This window comes from Mus pahari, chromosome 8, assembly GCF_900095145.1.
Source record: "Mus pahari chromosome 8, PAHARI_EIJ_v1.1, whole genome shotgun sequence".
Taxonomy (NCBI): Eukaryota; Metazoa; Chordata; class Mammalia; order Rodentia; family Muridae; genus Mus; species Mus pahari.
The window spans coordinates 47,121,367-47,126,149 of NC_034597.1; positions in this window are offsets into that span (position 1 = coordinate 47,121,367).

Here is a 4,783-nt window from a genome sequence, read left to right on the forward strand (position 1 = left end):
AGGAAAACTATTCACCCATAAAAACAGGAATAGTTGCCTCAATCCCTAGAGACACTGAAGCTGCTGGAGAAGGAAGGGAGAGAGCAGGCAGGGGATTGGGAGAAGGACACTAGGATAAACTTGGTGGATATCTTCAACATTCAAAAGGAATGCCATGTGGACAATGGCCCAGTCTTTTCCTGAGTCATCCAACAACCAGAGGCTGGAGTGGGAATCTCAGGGATGTGGCCTGCTCACATATGGCCAGGCACAAAAGCAGCTGCCTCCTTGTTGGGAGATAGTTTAGGAACATGGTATGTTACCCAATGAAGATCCTGTTTAAGAAGAGCATTCACAGTTCTGGTAAGGTCTCTTAAGTCTGGGATGCTGATCCTATGATGCCATCTGTCTGTCTGATAGTCTGTCTATCAGTTCTCAACATCTGTCCTGGCTTATGAGACAGTTTCACCATCTTAGCCTCAAATCTATGAATGGTTTTCTCATATCTGGTAGGCCGTTGGGAACCTACACTAGCTCAATCAGAAATTTTCCCACACCTCCATGAAGGTCATTGAGCAAACTATTGCTGCTGTGGGAAGCTGCCCAGCTGCTGAGCCAGTGTGACAGAGTCAGAGGCCATGACTTCAGTGAATGTGCCGTGTGCTCCTTCCTGTAGTATCAAGTAGAGCAGGTGCCTCCTCAGTGGAGGACCCACTGGGGACCCCTCCATTAGTTTGGGATTCCCTGTCTCCTGCCCTCTTTCTCTTTCCTCGCTCATTTGGACTTGGAAAAGCAAAGTGGTATAAACTTCCTAACCTTGTGGACTAGGCCCAGGCGATAGGTTATAAACCGAGGCTTCAGGTCTATGTTTGGGGATTGGACGTCAATAGGTTTACTTAGTGTTTTCCCTCTGAAAACCCAGGCCTAAATGGGAACAGAGAAGGAGATGGAGAGAATGGGTCTGGAAAGAGGTGATAACAGGATATTTACTAAGACTTACCCTTTTTCTGTCCATATGGATCCTCTAGGGACACTTTATATGTGACAGCATGGCCCAAAGCATTGCCAGTTATTACGTGTGTCCTTGAACACCTCCTCGGGTATTCACCAGAAACTCCAGCTTTATACCTTGGATTCAGAAAACAATGAAAGTCTTTCAATAATCCTCAAATACCAATGCTGTGTCTGGGTCAGAGTCCAGCATCTTGCAGTACAGATATTTGAGTCTTAACGAAGAAATATGTGTGCAGTAAAAACATGACATTGCTTCCTTTTATGGGTTTACAACTTAAAATGTATGTGTACACTACCTTCTTCACCATTTTTTGTCCTATGTTTGCTCTCTTCAGATACTCTCAAAAACCTTTTACACCATACCTGTGCACCGACCCCATCATAACAGCTCATACAAAGGCCAGTGCTGTCAGTCCTGGAAAGCCCTGCCTTTGTCCGACAAGGGTGCCTTCTTTCTTTCTAATTCTTCTTGACATTTAGCAGACGACCAAGGCTGGGAAAGATCAAAAGCCTTTACCTCCCACTCTCTTTGATTCTCTAAGGAAGGCCTATGGTCCTGGGAAGTCCACTGTTCTCAGAGACTCCCCCCAGGTCCCCTGGTCCAGCTCCAGCAAGGCCTCTACCAAGCTGTCATCTCATCTCAGAGCTGAAGCCACTTCTCTTCACCTTGCCCAAAGAAGAATGTGAATTGATCTATTCTTATCTCCTTGTACAAAGCTCAAGTCTAAGTGGATCAAAGACCTCCACATAAAACCAGACACACTGAAATTTATAGAGGAGAAAGTGGGGGAAAGCTTCAAAGATACGGGCACAAGGGGAAAATTCCTTAACAGAATAGCAATAGCTTGTGCAGGAAAATCAAGAATTGGCAAATGGGACCTCATAAAATTGCAAAGATTCTGTAAGGCAAAAGACACTGTCAGTAAGACAAAAAGGCCACCAACAGATTGGGAAAGGATTTTTACCAATCCTAAATCTGATAGGGGACTAATATCCAATATATACAAAGAGCTCAAGAAGCTGGACTCCAGAAATTCAAATAACCCCATTAAAAAATGGGGTATAGAGCTAAACAAAGAATTCTCAACTGAGGAATACCAAATGGCTGAGAAACACCTGAAAAAATGTTCAACATCCTTAATCATCAGGGAAACGCAAATCAAAACAACACTGAGATTCCACCTCACTCCAGTCAGAATGGTTAAGATCAAAAATTCAGGTGACAGCAGATGCTGGCGAAGATGTGGAGAAAGAGGAACACTCCTCCACTGCTGATGGGAATGCAAGCTTGTACAACCACTTTGGAAATCAGTCTGGTGATTCCTCAGAAAATTGGACATAGTTACTACTGGAGAATCCAGCAATACCTCTCCTAGGCATATACCCAGATGTTCCAACTGGTAATAAGTACACATGCTCCACTATGTTCATAGCAGCCTTATTTATAATAGCCAGAAGCTGGAAAGAACCCAGATGTCCCTCAACAGAGGAATGGATACAGAAAATGTGGTACATTTACACAATGGAGTACTACTCAGCTATTAAAAACAATGAATTTATGAAATTCTTNGGCAAATGNATNTATCTGGAGGATATCATCCTGAGTGAGGTAACCCAATCACAAAAGAAGTCACTAGATATGCACTCACTGATAAGTGGATATTAGTCCAGAAACTTAGAATACACAAGATACAAATTGCAAAACACAAGAAAACCAAGAAGAAGGAAGACCAACGTGAGGAAATGACACAGGCCAGCCCCAGTATGCAGATCAGATATTTTAGAAAGGGACAAAAAGTTTGAATGTTCAAGCCGGTATGTAGACTCACTTGCTTTGCAACAGGGCCAGGCCAGCACCTCTCATATAGTATGTCATGGCTCAGAGCCCTGGTGTGAGCTTAGAGTCATGAGCAATCCACTCAATAACTACTGTCTTAGTCACCTTGTGCACCTCGTCATGGGGGCAGCCTGATACCTTTAAATACACACACACCATCTTTCCCATGTACTCCATGCATAGTGAATATTCTCAACCCCTCCCACCTCTCTACCATCCCTGGACACCCTAGGCTCTCCTCACAACTACCTCTCTCATGTTCATGTATACGTGCTTAGCTTTGTAACCCACTAAGGTTAGCAATGACCATCTGTGTAACTGAGTTTACATATATCTATTGGAGCCTGATTGGCTCAGCAGTGGATACACAGCTAATGACAGTGACTTTCTCCTCCTGTCCCAGGAACTATTAATAGCAAATATTTCAAGAGATAAAGAGTGAGATTCTGAAAGCCCCTCCTCCTTCCTTGACTGGTTGTTGATTGGGCTAGTCTTATGTGGGCCCAGTGCTGGAAACTACAGTTGGTGTGAACTGTATCCAGTCCAGAGAATGGAGTTTGCAGCCCTTCCCCCTGTCTTCCAACTCTTACATACTCCTCATGCTCTCACCTTAGTGTTCCCTGAGCCTTAGGGGTGGGCTAAGTGACTTGTTTAGGGAACCCACAACCACCACTTCTTTGTGCATCCTGGGCCCCTGCGCTTCTCTGCATCCACCCCACTATTCATCAGCAGGGGAGGCATCTCTGAGTAAGGCCTGGAGCCTTTTCTTCTATGGGGGAAAGCATGGGTATTTGGAAGAAAGTTTGCTGCTATGTAAATTTACCATGGGGGGAGCAAATGTACTTCCCATGTAGGCCTCCTGCTTTCCCTGTGTGTTATTAGCCAGGTTTACAATACCAGATATTGGTTAATCAACGGTGGGAATGGGATTAATCAAGATATGTTTGCTGGAGAGATGGCTCAGTAGTTAAGAGCACTGACTGCTCTACCAGAGGTCCTAAGTTCAATTCCCAGCAACCACATGGTGGCTCACAGCCATCTGTAATGGGATCTGATACCCTCTTCTGGTGTGTCCGAAGACAGTGACGATGTACTCACATACATTAAATAAATAAATAAATAAATAAATAAATAAATCTTTTTTATCTGAAAATAAAAGATATGTTCAGCATGGCTCTGCCAGTTCTGGTGAGTTCTCCCAACCAGGCAAGATGCTGACCAGTCATGGCCGACCTCTGGTTCCTTACCACAATGCTACCCTGAGACCAGCGATCTTCTCCCAGAAATCTAAGCCCACGCCACCTCCAGTTTCCCATCACATTGCTCCTCTACTCAGGTGGGTTTTCCACACCATCGTGACCTCATCCCACCCCAAATGTAACACCATCTCACAACCCTCCTCTAACCTCAGACCCAGCCACTCCACAGGATTGCCGTGGGCCTAACCCAGACTGAGATGTGGTAGGACACTGCCCTAGACCCAGATTCCCAGCCAGGGCTTCATCCCTTCAGACACACCAAGACACCCAGTCCAAGGCCACCTTAGGATTCAAGCCTATTGGAGAAAATCACACACACACACACACACACACACACACACACACACGCATGCACACACGCACAAAACCAGCCAACAGTCTGAATTAACATATCCAGTTCCTAACAGAAAAACACAAACAATGTGAAAATCCAGACAGTATGCCAACCTACTAAATACCCAGTTCTATAGTTATGTCCCCAAAGGAGAAAAGTTTAGATGAAATGCAAGTCACGGAGATTTTTTTTAAATTATTTTATTAGATATTTTCTTCATTTACATTTCAAATGCTATCCCGAATGTCCCCTATACCCTCCCCCCCCACCCTGCTCCCCTACCCACCCACTCCCACTTCTTGGCCCTGGTGTTCCCCTGTATGGGGCATATAAAGTTTGCAAGACCAAGGGGCCACTCTT